Below are 19,490 nucleotides of genomic sequence, written 5' to 3'. Positions count from 1 at the left end.
CTGTATGAGTTTTACTGCAGATTTGAAACTCCTGGTCTTACACCAAACACCCACTCTGACCCTCTCTCTATACAACTATTAACATTTTTAGCAACACCTCTCCCTTCTGCACTTCAGGGGTGCATTTCCCAAAAGCATCATTAGCCAACTATGGTCTCAAGTTCCATCGTTACCCACATAGTTCAACAATTCTGTTTCCCAAAACCATAGTTCAAACGAACATTCGCGAACAGCGCCGCAAACTTACGTGGTAGGAACTACAGCTCTCGACCTGTGGTTAGAAGCATAGTTTCTTGTTAGCAAGGGATATGGGCTTAAATAAATATCCTCTTGGGCACAGCAAGCAATCTAACATCCAGTGCAATATATATATATATATATATATATATATATATATATATATATATATATATATATATATATATATATATATATATATATATATATATATATATATATTTCAATCTGTGTATATTTGCGTGTCCTCTAAAAGTGCAGTTTTTGAAGAGTGCGCATGTGCACGAATACCTAAGGGAACCCCGGAGTATGACGTGAGAGGGAACCCAAGATGAATCAAACATCATATAAAGCAAAATGACAGGAAATAAAACATAGTAAATTAGTCATCAGGTGCCATGTTCAATACAGAAGCATATTAGAAATGTCTAATCGGTTAAATAGCAGAAGTTATTCCTCCACCACAGGCATTTAATGCCATTAACAATGGCCCTGTTGAACTTATGTGGTTCAAATGATGGAGATTGTAGGGAAACAGTCGTAACTAGCTAGTTCATTTCAACAACAATGCATCGTACTATGGTGGTTAATCAGCGAGTTACAAAAGAGGAAACAGAAGAGAAGGAAAGCCCCAGGCCCAGACAGTGTTTCATCAGCCTGTCTGAAAACCTGTGCCTCCATCTTTTTACAGATCTTGAACCGATCACTGGAGCTGTGCTAAATCCTTTACTGCTTTAAATGCTCCACAATCATCCCCATGCCAAAGAAACATATTGCCCTAACATGTGTGGTCATGAAGTCAATTGAAAGACTGGTGTTGGCTTATCTGAAGGACATCACTGGACCCTTACTAAACCCCCTGCAGTCAACATGGAACTGCATAATATCAGTGAATCAATCAATCAATCAATCAATCAATCAATCAATCAAACAAACTTTATTTATAAAGCACAGTGGACCAAAGTGCTGTAAAGAAAAATAAAACTCACACAAGACATAACATACAATTAAAACACATTAAGAGACCATAGAAAAATAAAATAACCAAATATCAACATCAGGTGTCAAAGGCCAAGGAAAAAAATACGTTTTTAAAAGCCCCCCACCCCAAATATTTCCTTAGAATGTTCCTTATTTTTAGTGACATTATTGACATTGAAAAATAAACATTAAAACCCCCAAAAAAGGGGAAAGTGCCTTGTATGTGGCATATAAACAATCAATATAATGGGGGGTGGGGGGGTCAAGCAACACAAGCAAGCAACACGCAACCTATCAATTCACTATAGAGAAAGTGAAAAAAAAAAAAAATGGACCGAGTTTTCTAACAATCCATTAACGACACATTAATGCAGACAACAAGAGATTAAACTACTTCCAAATATGTTGATTACAGTATATAACTTGGCTTAAATTATTCCCTTAATATTTCTCTTGTAGCCCACACAGTGAAAAACATGTATAAATTAACCTAACTGTTTAAAAAAATAAAAATCTGTTAGAAGTGAGCAACTTAAATTTACCTGTGAAATTATTTTGTAATTTTAATAATAAAAGTAACATAATAATAATAACAATAGGCCTAATAAGAAAAATATAACAGGCGTACAGAATTGGAAATAATAAATCCTGTTAATATCACCAATTTTTGAGGCTTTTGAAAATATCTCTGGCTATCGTCGACACATGATACAACACATCTCAGTAGGGAAGGTTATCGCTTGGCCCGTGCATGGCCGTGGTGCGTGCTTGTCCGCTATGGCACTGTGCCGAAATAGTTGTATGAATTAACTGCACTTTACCTATTGTAAAAAAATTGTTAGAATTTACCATGTTTTCCCGAATGACTGACACTTGATGGTCAGAAAAAATGACTAAATAAAAATAAATAAATAAAACATAGCATAGCACCCCCATCAATAAAATCCTGGAGCCGCCACTGGCTGTATGTTGCTTGGAGACACACACAAGATGGAATGGATTTTGTTATAACTATTATTTCGTATATAGAACAAACACAACAATATTCTGTTTAAATGTAGGCTAAATTTAACATTTTAAATGTTCACTTAATATTACCCTTCTTTTGTAAAAATTAATGGCACATTTGCCATAGTTTAAAAATTCAGGGCAATTTGCATTATTGCTCGTATTTTCAACATGAAAACAATAACACACACCGAGTGTGTCTGTACTGAACAGAGTTTAAATCAATCTCAGCGATACTCTTGGTAGCACGGCATCAATGTAGAAATATGTAACACAGAACATTTCCTAAAAATGCATTCAGATATGTTTGTACATGTCTATAGTTCTATGGGGTTGCATGTATAAATGTTACTTTGACTTTTAGCTAAGTGTAGTCAAAGTCCTTTTATAAATTAGGCTTGTTTGAGATGCGCCTTGCTTCGCCTGAAATGTAGGCCAGAGTAGGCAGCTGCAGTAAGGGGATGGGTCAAAAAAGACCTTTGAAGTCGGACACTTCCTGAATCTCACTGTTTTGTCGCCTGCAAACGTCAGCAATGGAGGAGATCACATTAGCGGTTTTTATCGCAGACGAAGTGGATCGATAATACTACGCATTTCACAAAGCTGTTTTGTAGCAAACATTCTTCATAATTTCTTCCCTTGCTTTAAGCCAGACCCTGACACTTCTCAGATGAAACCACACAAAGATGAGGCATAATGGCTAAACAGTCCATTTAGATATGTATGTGTGCATGTATATTTTTAATGGATTGATTTAATTCACACAAACGTACAATAGAATAAAGTGAAAATTACAACAAGGAAGAATTCTAATGAAGAAAAATAAAATAAATGCATGTCCTAATTCTTAAGTTCACTAGATGACGTCTTTTACACATGCATTACACGTCCATCATGACCCTCTGTGAAATCATTGTGGAATATGCAAAAGCTCTGTTTACACCTTGATTAATACTACAATAATTAATTTAAGTGCAGCAAGTAGTTTTTAAGAGGTTTTAAAGAGGTTGTGAGTAGTTGTCCACTGACGTCTTTTACACATCTCGTCACGGTTGTGAAAAGACGTCCAAGCAAGACTAGCAGGGAAAAGAATATATATACAAAGTTAATATATTTACTTTATCTTGTTTAAATATATTATAATCACAAAGTGCTCAGTATGGTTAAGTGATTGCAAAGCCACGCTGCAATTTAGTCATTATTTCAACCTGTTTTATTTGATTAACGTGCTTGAGTTTTACTTGTTTGACAGAGAAATGAACCGAGAGAAATGATGCCCACATTGTCAACAGAGATTCACTGAGTATGGCTAAAATTAGCTAACGTTAGTAGGCTAAAAGTTACTTATATTGATGTAATTGTTAATGGCGTGCTTTAATTAATTATTCAGGGGACATCACAGCCCACCTGTCTTATCAAAAAGGTCCTGTTCACTTTCTCACAGTTACACACCCAGTTAAGGGTCTTTCTCAAGGGCATCACATCTTTTATTCAATACAAATACAATCTAATGCATGCTGATTACCTTTTTCTAATGTTTCGTTCATGATTTATTCATCTTGTTCCAAGTTTTCTTTTTTTTCTTTTTTTTTTCTTAGCTGTTGACCATTAAGATATTTTGAAAATAAGTTAATGTCATTAATCTAAAAAATGTTATTTTATTTATTTTAAAAATAAATATTGTCTTCCCTCAGATGCTGTGAAGTGGATGCAGCGATGGCAGAACACCTGAAGCACGCTCCAGGAAGAGCTGAGGGTGGAGGTTACAAGAAATGAGCCAAACTACTGGAATGTGTTTAAGGGATAGTTCACCCAACAATGAAAATAGTCATAATTTTCTCACCCTCATGTTTCACACCTGTATAACTTTCTATGTTCTGCTGATATTTGGAAGAATGTTTGTAACCAAGCAGATCTCATCTTCTTAATGATCATAATAATTTTTCCTACAATGGCAGTTAATGGATAGTGAGATCTGCTTGGTTACAAACATTCTTCCAAATATCTTTGTGTTTATTAGACAGCTGTGTAAGTCAATGACAAGATTAATAAAGACATGATGAAAAGAAACCATCTTTTAACATTCTAGTAGAAAACATGAACGCATTCTCAGAAATGTCAAAGACGTCGGTTCAACTTTCATTTTGGAACTATATTTCAAGTTTCAACCGTGACGGGACATGTCAGACAGACATCTTTTCAACGTTCAAAATACATCCAAATGTTTGTTGGGTATTTGCTCTTCATGCTATTAAGTTAAGTTACATTTAAGTTACATCTACTATAAAGTTACATTGAACAGCAGCACGATTTGCTAAAGCAGCACATTCAATGGGCATCCTGTCACATGCACAATGCTTTTGTGGATGCCGTCAGTTTTGATGCTTTTTTGTTTTGAAAGAGAGGTAATCTGATAGAGGATCCATTATTTGACCATTTACGACACTCTCATTTTCCTGTTTTTACATTAGAAGCGGCATTTTGATTGTTAAAAATACATGTTCGGTTTTAATCGCAGCATCAGAAAGCGACATTAACTTACATTGTGTCTACACCGGACATGAGCAGCGCGACGCAACACAAAATACAAGAGAACTTATTACAATTAGTGATGCTGTCTACACTGGATGAGGCTCATCAGACTCATTCTATTGCTGATACAAAGTTCAACTGACAGAGTGAACATGGCCATAGTTAATGGAGTGATTACTTTAATTTCTGGCGCTATAGCATTTTTAAACCATGTCAGAGATGTTGTCTCTTATAATATCATTCATGATCACATGATCACGGTCAAACATGATCACTGCACGATCTAATGTGTAGTGTCTTATTAACTCACTGTCATGCATTGTGTGCAATGCATTTCTTCTCTCTCTTCACATTTCGTTGATTTTCTCCACTGCTAAATACACCATTAAGCTCTTTAAAATCCTTGTCAATATTCCTAACTCCTTTTGGACCTTAAGAGCTCTTTTAAGGGTTAAGATGCTTTCTGAATTACTTTCCTTTTTCACTAGGATCTTTCCTTTAATTTTATATGGAAACGGACACATTTCTAAGAATTTATTTTAAATTTAGGAGCAACTCTTTTCATGAACACAGGCCCAGGTCTGCCAGGCACAGGAAAAGTTTCTTCCCCCAGTCAATCCATCTCATGAACAGTTAAATGTTCTCCTTCTTCAAAAAATATATGAATAAAACACACACACACAGACACACACACACATGTGTATTTATTCAAATATTTGTATTTCATATTATCTGTTTCTTCTACACATTCAAGCACGTCTGTATAAAAAGGAATATATGAATTGGATTGTTACATCTATGGTTCAGATGAAAATAACTTTCTGAATCTGAAATCAGACTGGATACTGACTGAACAAAATAAGTGTAAACATACCAGTTGAACTCTTTTGCTGCCATGATGCTACAGTTTTATTTATCTACACTGCTGTCTTACCTTGTGTTAGGGTCCTATTAAAGTTCTTGCAAAAGCATGTTCAGTTAAGTTTGCCCAGTGTAATGTAGTGTTTTCAGAAACAAAACAGGAGTGCTCCTGGCATTACATTATCAAGCTAAGTCCAGGTGGAGGCAATCCTTATTTGACTACATTTGCTTGTGTTTTAATGGGTGTTGTGGAAGGATGTAGTCAGTCTTTTCCGACCCGGTTTGATGGAGGAACCTGCACGGAATTCCCTTTCCAGTGATAATTTGCCTGCCACAGCAGCACTCCTGGGTTTCCTCAAGAGAAGAATGAAAATGTAGCCAAATTCTGTCTTTGGACACCGAAGCTGAAGTGACACCAAAATGAGATCAGAGAAAAAAAAATTGTAAGAACAATTGTAATTGGAAAGATTAAACATTGTTTAAACAAATGTTCACTCATAGATCGCTTACAGCAATACCCTCCAAAACAAAACACTTCAAATCAGCACGCTGCATTTACTGTAGTGCACGTAGGACTTCTGCGGGAGGTCGTGACCCTGTCAGGTTGCATTCTGGTGCTGCCACCGCAAGCTACTGTGTCTACCTGTGATGACAACAGAGCTGCCTGTCTTTCGCAGATGCTGCAGTCCCTATTAAAAGAGCACTCGCTTCACAAAGGCAATAAACAGCCTCTTTTTTTAGATAATGTAAAAAAGAACAGAAGAACAATGACTGTGTAACAACTAAAAACTTCTTATCTCTGATTCTGGTTGGTTCAGCTGTGTTTTATTAACAATAAAGACCACAGAATCACTTTATCACTTATAATCACAATTAATCACACGGCTATGAACACTTCACTCAGTGGTCCTGTGTATCACTAGCAACCACCCTTAGTCAGACAAACAAAACTATTCAATATATTATATCTTTCATAAAAATGAACTGTTTCACTTATGTAATGAATTATGAGTGACCCCTGCTGGCATTAAGCTGTGTCATTCACCTTTAATTTTGAGGCCACGCCCTTTCTGTTGTCAAATAAACTTCTCATGCAGAGATATGTTGATGTGTGCACTGTGTGGAATCCCACATTACTGTATTTATTACTGTATTTATTATTCTGTTTCAGGTGTGTTACTGTATATCCATCAGTTTACCCTGTAATGATGCTTGCAAACTCAGCTTGCAAACTCTATGCTATGCCGTGAATCTGTATATTTTAAACTAAAAGTTGGAAATTTTCTCATGCTGAGAGATAAGCAGAAAAAAAATATTTGAGAAAATGTCATATATGCTGTTTAAATAATAACTGAAATAATGACACGGTGGATGACAATGCTTCCTACTCTGTTTTTATATGAACTCCATAAGATGAGTCATGTTACACTGGAACATTATCTTCCCATATTCTGTCAAAAATGAAACACAGCTGGAAGAAAACAAAATTAGAGGTATTTTATATTGCATGGAGGGAAAGTACTTCTACTTACAGAAAATCTTTGAAAACAACTAGATCTACTTACAGTACTTTTCATCTCTTTTAGATAAAACAAATTCAAGTTCAGGTATTTATTCAATACAGCAGCTAAATTAACAAAAAATAAAGCATCTGCAGGTGCAGATATTTCCCAACAGCTCAGTAGTGATGACTTTATGAACTTCTTTATTTCCAAAATCAATACTATTAGAGATAAAATTGTAACCATGCCGTCATCAGCTAAAGTATCACATCAGATGTAGCACAATGGATCCCCTGAGGAACAATTACACTCATTATCTGCTATAGGAAAGGAAGAATTGTATAAACTTGTCAAATCATCTGAAACTACATATGTATGTTAGGCCCTATACCATTTAAGCTCCTAAAAGAGGTGCTTCCAGAAGTACTGTACATCCTCTTCTAAATATTATTAATTTAATATTATACTATTTATAATTTAATATTATTATCTTGATTGCACTTTATTTTACAGTACATGTACAAACATGTACTTATAGTGTACTTACAGTGTATTTATCTAAGAAAGTTCCGGTAATACAAGGTAACTACATGGGGTAGGGTAAGGTTTAGGGGTAGGATCAGGGTTAGTACCTAGTTATTACATAGTTATTGTAATTACTATAATAAGTACATAGTATGTACATGAGGAACAGGACTGTAAAATAAATTGCTACCATTATCTTTGAGGATTTCCAGTCAAGATTTAAACCCTATCATAGTACTAAGACTGCTCTCATCATAGTTACAAATGACCTGCTCGGATCATCCGATCGAAGTTGTATTTCTCTGTTAGTGCTACTGGAGATTAGTGCGGTGTTTGACACTATAAACCTAAACATTCTTTTTAATAGACAAATAAAATAAAATAAAATGTTGGCATTAGTGGAATTGCATTTTCATGGTTCATATCATATTTATCTGATCGTCATCAATCCTTAGCAGTTAATGATGAGGTATCATATCGATCACAAGTGCAATATGGAGTACCACAAGGCTCAGTAATAGGACTGTTGCTTTTCACACTTTACATGTTACCTTTGGGGGATATCATCAAGAAACATGGTGTTAGCTTTCACTTTTATGCTTATGATGATACTCAGCTCTATATTTCTTTGTGGCCCTACGAAGCAAATAGATTCGCAAAACAGAATGCATAGTTGATATAAAAATACTTGATGACTAGTAATTTCCTACTGCTTAATTCTGAAACAACAGAGGTGTTAATTATCAGACCAAAACCTCTGGTCTTACACTTGACGGCTGCTTTGTTAATTCTTTGTCATCAGTTAGGAACCTAGGTGTGCTATTTGATGGCAATTTTTCTTTTGAAAACCATGTTTCTAACTTTTGTAAATCTTTGTTAATCTCATCTGTAATTTTAAAAATATATCTTAAATATGACCCATGCTCTCAATGTCAAATGCAGAAATTTTAATTCATGCATTCCTGACCTCAAGGTTAGATTATTGTAATGCTTTATTGGGTGGTGTCTCTGTGTGTTTAATAAACACACTTCAGCTGGTCCAAAATTCAGCAGCTATAGTTCTTATTAGAACCATGAACTATGATCATATTACCTTGGTTTTGTCAACACTGCGCTGGCTCCTGATTGAACATCAAATACATTTTAAGATCTTGCTAATTACTTATAAAGCCCTGAATGGTTTACTTCGTCAGTACTTGACTGAGCTCTTATCGCATTTATCAGTCTCAAAATTCTGGCCATTTGATAATAACTAGAATATCAAAATCAACTGCAGGTGGCAGATCCTTTTCATATTTAGCACCCAAACTCCGGAAGAATCTACCTAACATTGTTCAGAAGGCAGATACACTGTGTCAGTTTAAATCTAGATTAAAGATCTCTTGCAGACACATAACACACTAACACATTTTTATAATTCAAATCTGTTAAAGCATTTTTAGGCTGCATTAATTAGTTCAACCGGAACCGGGAACACTTCCCATAACACCTGATGTACTCTGTACACCATAAGAAGAATGTCATCTACACTAATATTAGTATATTTTATTATTATTCCTTAGGTCACCATAACTACACGGATCCAGTCCATATCCAAATCAGATGGTGGATCACCACCTAGAGATAACTTCAACCACCCTGAAGGTCACCGGAGACCTTGACAACTAGACGAACTCTAGAGACAGATCACCTGCTAAGACCTCATCCATCAGCCAGAGGAGAACTGGCCCCCTAACTGAGCTTGGTTTTACCCAAGGTTTTTTACTCCACTTCTGTCATTCCGGATCCTTGCCACTGTCGCCTTTGGCTTGCTTAGTTGGGGACACAATTTCTAGGAACATTGTTGACTTGTCTGCACAGACACTACTGGAAGAGAACTGATCTGAGCTTAACAATGACATCACTGAATCAACAAAAACTGACTTTATCTGATAAACTGAGTGTTTTCTAGATTTTTTCTGATTATTTACTGAGGAATATTTTTTCAGGTGGAATAATTGGTTTCATGGGAGCTTTTCCCATTGAGCTTGATCTAAATTGTCTTTTTCAGTACAATCAGCAGTCAGTCATTAACACATTTCATCTCTATCGCTTTCTTGATTATTAAACATCAACATAACAGCTTTATATAACAGTCATAAAGTACATATCCCAGAGCAGCCATTACTTTCACCACATTAACAGGATCAGAATGAAAGAGGTATTCAGTGACTGTTATATATAAAAGCATATATCATCACTTCACAACCTCATAGCTACTGTATACGTAAGCCTGTATAATATTACTTAGGCCAAAAGGAGGAGAAGAAAGACAAATGCACCACACTGTGTACTGTCTTTTTTGAGGAAATTAATTATTATTATTAATTAATTATTTTTGTGATCTGTTCATTTACAAGAACAGTTCCAATGAAACGATACACTAGAATGAATCAGACTTTCCGATGCTACATACTAGAGAGTGGAGCGTTTAGGATGACCCTACTTTGTATAATGAATCAAACTATTCAAAGCTACATACGACCATTTAGTACGATCAGATTCTATAGAACAAATCTGATTTACTAGCATTAGAGAGAGCAAAAAATGTGGTTGTTTGTTGTTTGAAAAACAAATATGACATCAAAAAAATATATATAAATATTGTTGCACTACACCATATCTTTGGAATAAGCCGCTTGTTCTTAAAACAGCTGAGCTAAGCTACTTAGTTGAAGTGTTGAAGTGTCACCATTATAGTGACGTGCATGTTAAATGAGTTGACTCGAATGAGGGCAAAGTGTAAGAAACTTTATTGTAACACATGGTTTATGTAAAAAGCAGGTATAGAGCGCTTTGATAATAGAATTGTGTATGTGACCTCATTATGTGATTTAAAAAAAACTTGATTTCCCATCACTATCTGTGGGAAAATAATATTCTGTAAACAATAATCTGAGTTGAGTTGAGGCACACTGTTTCAAATTGTTCAGTCTGATATTGATTAACTGGTTCACCTAGTTTACTAAAAAGATGCAATTCAAAATAGTGATTTGTTCATTAACTGGACATCACAGATGTCAAGATTATGTTGTTGTTACTGTGGAATAAATAACCATATTAACGGCGTGCTCACATTAGCTAAACTGAAGAGAAATTTGTAATGTCCACAGTTTATTGTCAGTAGTATAACGATGTATGAAACAGTTCACACAGAACTCACTTTCAATCCAAGGAGCTTTCTGTAGTTTGTGCAGTAAATTCACATGACCAACTTAAAAATGAGCAAAGTGGTTAACTTTTTGTCCATGCCTGAAACTCTAGAGTGGATTCTCATTGAAATGACTGGATTTACCAACAGAGGGCGCTGTGAGTTACACTGATTTCTTGGTTGCATGCCGCTACTCCATGAAGAACTGAATCTGGACAAGAGCGGAGTACTGTTATCATCAATTTAAAAAAAGAGACATTGTTATTGCTTTCAATGAAGACATACTTTCGATTCATGATATATTTATCTATAATATATTGAGGTAATGTTGTCTCTAGATGTTTAATTTCAGGGCCTCAACAGGGGGGGTGAATAGTTTTGCCATCAATATTAATAATTAATTAAATTTCCACCATCAAAATGCATCCCATTTTCCACACACACATCTTAACTATATCACATGGTGAAGCTACATCCAGATATGAACAATAAATAACTAAATAAATAATCAAAAAAGCAATTATAATTTACACAACAATTACACAGTAAATTTAATGAAATTTGCTATCTGGATACTTTAGAACAGTCATGGGCCCTGTGTCTGTGTAATAATACATGAGGACACTTTTTAAGCAATGTTGCCATCAACAGGCAACCAGGTGAGACACAGGGCCCATGAACAACCTAAAATATCCAGATAGAAATTTGTTACCCATTCTCAATGGGAAAGTGCCCAAGCAACATTGCTCAATAAAGTTGACCTGTGTGTCCTCACCTTAACTAACTCCCAAAAACTATTGACAATATTCTCAATAAATATTTACAAAGAAACATCAAGTTCAGAAAGATAATCCAAAATCGTACAACAGGCAAGGGTTGAGTAAGTCAGAGGACCATTACAAAACAACAAAATCCAAACAATCTCTCTCGAAGCATACAAATGGGGTAAATCAGCACAAGCACTGCACAGACAAACAGAATAGTTCACAAAATAGCCCCCCATTCAAGCAAATACTGTCATTAATTAATGCACGACTCACATTATCTGTAAAGCATGTGTAAGACTTTTAAGTAATTAAGTAATTATTTTATGAAGAAATATATATTTCAATGTGTAAAACTGGCTGTCTATACTACACAACATTATAATATTATCTTTAAATTAATGTTTAAATGATTATTTTATTAAATTATTGTTCCTTGGATCAGTTGGATAATCTTGTAATAAAGTATTGGTGACAGTCGGAAATATTTTGAGTATCAATTCTGCAATCTAATCCTGTTTACATGAAATAAGCTTGCTTCCAAGCAGGTTTAAGTTTACGGACCTGTTGCTATGAAAGCAATTCTGGGATGAGCTTCGAAGTACCAAATAGTCCAAGATAATGCCAAATCATCAACAGTCAAATCCAGCTAACTGAGTAAGTGAGGTACGAAGAACGGCCCCTGGTTGATTGTGACAGCAACATTGCTCAAAAAGTTGCCTCATGTAACATCAACATTTAAAAATATATTGTATCAGTTATTTTAATTAATAGTCAATAAATAAATGAGGTTTCAGTGCTATTTTAACCACTCAAATAGGAAATGTATTTGGTTTCAGAAATCTGCTTACCGTATATAATTTGGTGGTTATGGTAGATAATTAAAGTAAGCTAATGTTTCAAACGCTAGGCGTTTGTCTGCAAATCTCAAAGCTGGGGGTTTTGCAGTGATCCCTGTTCATTGTATCAGTGACTTTGATGCATTACAAATCTATCTTACAGATCTTTTTACTTTGGGAGCCGCTGAGGTCTTTGATGAAGCTCATCGGGAGATAAGAGAGAGACTAAATTAAAAGTGAATAAAACATGAATAAATATATTTTCCTCAGGCTTTTTTTGGCTCCGGCGATGAGAGAAGAGTGACAGTAACACTCAGAGAGCAGGACAGATGATTATGTTTCCTGTTTTGTCAGTTCAACTCTGAACAGCTGTGTCTTCACTTTAATCTTATTTCACCTGCAATCAGCGATGTGAAGAGAGAAAGAGAGAGAGAGCTGAAGAAAGAGGGAGGAGAGACACATTCACCAGGGATGAGCTCAATCAAGCTGCTAAGGATCAAACCCAATCATGCCACATCATTAGCATAATGAACTGAAAAACAGCGCGAGAGGAAAATGTGATTAAAAAAGAAGAACTGAAATTTGGAATTTGAGAACTTTAAAAAGTACACATTTTGAAGACTTAACAGTAGTTTCGGTCATTTTGTAGAGTAAAATACTGTGTTTTGAGTTTTAGGGCCCTATCTTGCACCCAGCGCAATTGACTTTGTACACCGACGAATGTGTCATTCCTATTTTGCACCCGCGCAAAGCGCGCTTTTCCCTCCACAGAAGCACGTCGCTAAACTAGTGAATGAACTTGCGCTCCCTGGGCGGTTCAGCGCAAAAAAGGAGGCGTGTTCCGGCGCAAACAATCCCTGGTGTTATTTTGCTGTTCCATTAAACAATTGCGCCACTGACCAGAAAAAACCTAGTCTAAAGTCAGTGGCGCGTTGCGCGTTGTTCATTATGCTATTTTAAGGGCGCAAGCTTGACCATAATGTATAGCGTGCACAACGCACATACACTTTGCTCATGTAATCTACACAGATGCAACAGTTATTTTTGCAAATCATAAATTGTTCCACTAAAAAAATATTAACACATGAGATGACGGAAATAATTGTGGTGTGCCACAAAGATGTGAAAAAATAGGCATAAATCTAGCTTACAAATTATTCAGGCTAATTGTAGCAATAAAGGATCAGACCTGTTTGAGGTCATATATGTATATAAGGACATCTGACAAATTGGTTTGTCCGTCAAGAACCAGGAAAAAAAATCGATGAAACAATTGTGGCTATTTCCTCCCACGCCTGTTTAACCGACGCTATTTTGGGTGGGTTTCTCCCATCCCCATACAACACAACTTCTCTGTCTTTCACTGCTCTTACAAGAACATCAGTCTCCTCGAGTGTGAACCGCTCCTGGCGTGCGCCTGGTAAATACGCCATAATAATAGCAATCCATAATGGAACTTGCGCACCTGCTTTTAAAGGGAATGTTGGATGACGCTCTGATTGGTTTATTTCACGTTACGCCCAAACCACACCTATGAATAATGAAGCTGCTTCAGACCAACCCACTTTAGATTTGCGCCGGGCGCAAGAGCCATTTATCCCGCTGGGAAAATAGCAACAGCGCTGAGACCCGCCCACAAAGTTACTTGTGCTTCGCGCTTTGACACTTGCGTTTCAGATCGTTAAAATAGGGCCCCTTGTGTGAAATCAGTGCAGGTTAGGTTGATTAATGTTAGGTTCATGTCAGTCATACAGCAACACTCTTAAAAATAAAAGTTTAAAAAATGTACACAGTGATCCCATTTTTGTTTTTGTTTTTCTAACGGTGTAGAATATTTTTGTCAGAATAACCAGCTGAAGTGCCCTTGATATTTGACAGTTTTTAAGTATAAAGAACATTCTTTTGCAATAAAAGGTTCTCTGTATGATAAAGGTTGTACATGGAACCACAAGCCTGTAAAGAGTCTTTATTTTTAAGAATGAAATTACTGTGTAAAAATTACATAAACCAAGCTTAAAAGCATAATTCACCTTAATTTTTTATCATCATTCACCCATGGGTCATTTAAAATCTGTATGGTGACAAAGTAGTTACTGACATTCTTCAAAATATCTTGTGTTTCCACATTACAAGTAAATGCACTCGGATTAGGAATGACATGAGGGTGAAATTTAATTTTTGGGTGAACTACAGTATCACTGCTAAATTTACACTATGATAAAGCTGCAATAATATATTATTTTCTAAACAGTGCTCAGTTAATGAAGGCCCTAAGGCTCTGAGAAGAATTAGCATTTATCGAGCCAAGAGTTCCCTTGAGAATCCCTATGGGTTTGATGAGAAAAAACATTTTGTGGTTAACATTACATGAAGAGACTTTGTTCGGCAACAGAAATTACACAGTCAGTTGCTAACACAATAACAGGCATTTTATATATATATTTAGCTGCGCTCCGTAACTTTGTTTGTGTTCAAAATGTAGACAAAACGTATATAATAAGCGAGTACAACATGACTCCATTTTCCAAACCGTGTTTTCAGCTTGTCCTGAATCACTAGGGTGCACCTATAATAAGTGTTTATATTCGGACTATTTTAGATTGTTTCGGGGATACCGCGGCGGAGTAACCCAGTACCTTTGTGATTCTTCATAGACATAAACAGAGAGAAGTAGTTCCTGCTATGATGTTCTTCCGCAAGACGCAAGCAGTTCTGTTTATTAACCGCTAGAGCGTCAAAAGTTCCCTACTGCAGCTTTAATGGATTGAAGCTAACCAACAATGAACAGTTTCTTATTAAGTAGCATTCACAAAAACATCCTGTAAAAATGTATTGTTCATTGTTTGTTAATGTTAGTTAATGCATTAACTAAAGTAAGGTAATGAGTCCTTATTGTAAAGTGTTATTAGGAAATCCCTATGTTCACAACATAATCTTCAGCCTTATCAGAGTGTTTTTTTTTCTTCTGTCTGTACTGTGTGTAAGTGCAGCCCACTGATAAAGCCTATTCTTCTTGCATCTCTGTTTTCTGTTGCCCTGTCAGTGGAATGTCACAGGAAATAGCATTCTCAACATTCCAGGTCATCTGATTGGTTGAAGGGTACAGCGCCAATAGAGTTTTTTACGCCAATAGAGTTCCTGTTTTTTTTTTTTTTTTTTACTTGGTCGCTGGTGGCAGTATAAGCATCACTTTAAAGGTGCATGAGTTAATATTTTCCACACTTTAAAATGATGTGCTCACATGAGATAATGATTTCAGCGGTGCTTTCCTGATGGCTGCAGTGTTGTCTGGCTTCATCAAAAACTTGATGAATTAATCTCAAATTCCCACATTTTCCAGATATCAGCTTGCTATGATGTCAACCAGTCAACTGCAATTATCTACTACCTTTGTCCAAGTGTGTAAAATACAACACCACATTGTAGGGAATAGCACATTAACTTACCCACACATTACCCATATCTTAGCTTCTCCTGGTGAGTATACAAAGTTGCTTTATTAAGTTTAGAACGTTTTATTGTCTGTGTCAATATAGCCCCTTTCACACTGCCATTCCGGCAAATACACGGGTTAAGTGTTCCTGTAATTGTTCCCTGGTCGCTAGATTTGGCACTTTCACACTGCCAGTGATGACCCGGTATATGTGCGTGCTTTCACACACAACCCTTGAAGATCCCGTAACGACACGTGACATCAGCGCGTGACGTGTAATGTACGAGTCGACAACGCTTGGCACATTATACTTTAACTGAAGCAAGCAAACGATCTCTGCGTCAGCGCTGAAAGTGAGGAACTAACTGATCTCTGCTTCATTACAGTTTGCACATATGTTTTCATCGCGAATGTTGATCTTCCTTCAAAACAGCCGGTAAAAAAGTCGCGCGATAACGCGCGTCATCACTTCGATACGGAATTAGATCTGGCTTTTGTTCACACAGCGCTCGTTCCGGATCGATTACCGCAATGTTACTATGTCCCCGACCCGGGTTCGATTCGGTAATCAATTCCGGGACGTGGTTGCTTTCACACAGAAGGCGACCAGGCAATGTTACGGGAATATTGCGGGTCCGACGTGCAGTGTGAAAGGGGCTCAAGACAGGTAATGGCATAATCATTTAAGAATATGTTTTGACTGGAAAAAATAATTTAACAATGTGCAAACTGCTATTGCATTTAGCTACTGACATGACAAGACTAAATGTTTATCAAATACTGCATGTTTACATTTTTTTTTTTACTGCACATTAAACAGAACATTAGTATTCCATTCTATACATAACCATCAGAACTAGCCAATCAGAAGACACGGACAGAGCGTCAAATGCACTGTTATTGGCCCGGGGGCTTGCCAATCATTACAGATCCCGCCAACATCCCATGCTGTTTCACTATAGAAAATATCTGTAAACATTTATTTAATTTTTCTTCTACAAAATTATTCAGGAAGGGCCTTGATAATCTGAATTTTGAAGTAACAAATCTATAACGACTATAACTTTTGCACACATTGAATTTTTCTATAACGACTATAACTTTTGCACATAATGAGATCTCGTCTAACTTAGAACCGAGCGGCAACCTCGCGCTCTCTCTAGGGAAGCCAATAAGGAAGTGACTAAAACTGCAATTCATCGACTGGCCGCTTGAGGCTGGCTGCAAAAGGGAGTCAATCCCATAGACTCCCTATGTTAAAAAGCCCAACTTGACAGCAGAAAAAAAACATGTTTTCAGCCTGGTGCAAAAAATGATATTGGTCTATATAGCTAATTTTGTCCTTCATGACAACTGTGAGGGGGGTGAATTTTTTTATAACTCATCCGTTTAAATTATATTAACCCTTAAAGTTCTGCATAATTAAGGGCGTGGCCACTTGAGTGACAGGTGAATTGCCACTGCTGTCACAGCCGTCGCGCTAGCTGGGCGTGGCTTCAGCAACGAGCTCCCGCCCTTTTGTCCATTTTCGATTGTCCGGGAGAGTCGCGCGGTGACGCGCTGCCAAGATGGCGACGGCTCACTCTGCAACTTTAGGCTTCAAAAACTCTCTTCAGGAGTCTACGGTTGACGTCATGAACACTACTTTCATGTTTTTATACAGTCTATGCTGAGAACACTCATGTAAGATCTCAGTCTAAGGACACATCTCAAAAAGCATGAGTGCCATTGGCCAATGAATTTTGAGCACCTATTAGACAAGGTTAACAGAGGTCGATTGGAATGAAACGCTGTTCAACTCAAGAACCAAATGAGGTGTGAGATTGCATTTTTCAAGGGTGTGAATGATTGTATATTACACAGACTTTCACACATAGACACAATATTCATACAATCTGTTAGACCTCCTCATTCCAAACAACTTGGCCTCTAGAACCATTGTCAATAAAATCACAACTGAAAACATTACAGTACAATTCTATGGAAAACATTTGTTAACTTTACTCTTTGTTTAGCTATGAAGGGTTCATTAAGTGTTATGATCCAGATGGGGATCAAACTTGGGTATGTGGTGTGTATAACACTGGCGACAACCACTGCTCCACTGAAGCAGGTCAAATCCAGATGCAGAGGAAATAACCAAGAGGCTCAGAGTCTGACTCAAAAGTTCTTTACTCAAAACAAAAACTCTTCAAAAAAAAAAGAAAAACCCAAATGGAGCCTTAGAGGCATTTAACTGGAACTTGCCATGGGGGAACTCCAGAAGGCACTCCTTGGAAGGACATATAAAAAGGTTCCAAACAGAAAACCTGTCCTTAAATGTCAGGCAAGAGAGAAATCCAAAGCAACGCTCACCAAAAGACAGCAAAATTCTCCAACCAAAAATCCTTTGCAGCATCATTCTCAAACAGACTTTAAGACTGAACAAGAACAATAGACAGTGAGGCATCGAAAGAGGGTGGGCAATTAGGAGAGATTCAATACAGGTGTGCTGCAAGTCTCTAATAAAGACGTGATCTGGGGTTGAAAGTACACCATCCAGTGGTGAAACCAGGGAAACTCAGGCAGAACATTACAATTAAGAAAAGGGACATGTCCAAAAATACCCAAAAGCCCATAAAGCCTTAACGAAAACTAGGTGAGCATGAGATATTTGATTCTTAACAAGCATGCAAAGTTTCACAGAGATAGGACCATTATTGGCATTAAACAGTCAAAAAGGCTTTTAAAAAACACTATTTTTCTATAGTAAATGACCTCAAATTGCAGAACTATAACACTATATCTTCACATTGTACGATCTCATTCTGAGCAACCTATAGGACCACTGCTGTCAATCAAAGTGTTCTTTAAATTTGACAAACTCAATTGACTTCTATTGGGATCCATCATTGAAATATCAACTGTTCCGATTTGACTAGTATGTATTCTACTAGCATCTAGTACATAATTTTAATGTACTAGTAGTTATTCATTGGATACTAGTATGTATTTTATAGATACTAGTATTGATCAATTAGATACTAATCACTCACCACAGACCTAGTTCAGTTTCAATACTTACCTTTTAAACACTAACCTCTGTGTTATTATTCTACTGCCTCCTGGATTCCTGGACACTACCCCGTGGCTTTGTGACGATTCCCAGAATATCCTGTGTTTGCCTGATATCCTCCTGTTCTTAGAGCGATCTGTGAAAGAGACCAAGATTAGCAAACCGTGAGTGGCAGTGACAAACTCTGCAAAAGACATACTCACCTTCCTACACCCGCACTGTGTGATCTGCACCGAACACTGTCTACTTACCCGACTTTCACTATCTTGTAAATAAAGAACTGTACTTGGATTCATTTACCTCTGGCTCTCGACTATGTCTGGACACCTATTAAATAGACACTAGTATTTATTCATTAAATACTAGAATTTATTATTAGATACTAGTACTTATTCATTAGATGCTACTACTTATTCAGTAGGTACTAGTCCTTATTTATTAAAAAATAGTACTTATTCATTAGATACTAGTACCTATTAAATAAATACTTGTACTTATATAATAGTGTGGCGAGTGGGGCGGGGCCGAGAAGAGTGAGGCCAGGTGTTGTGATTGGAGATGAG

This window comes from Carassius gibelio, chromosome A19 (assembly GCF_023724105.1).
Source record: "Carassius gibelio isolate Cgi1373 ecotype wild population from Czech Republic chromosome A19, carGib1.2-hapl.c, whole genome shotgun sequence".
NCBI lineage: Eukaryota > Metazoa > Chordata > Actinopteri > Cypriniformes > Cyprinidae > Carassius > Carassius gibelio.
This window is presented reverse-complemented; position numbering follows the sequence as displayed.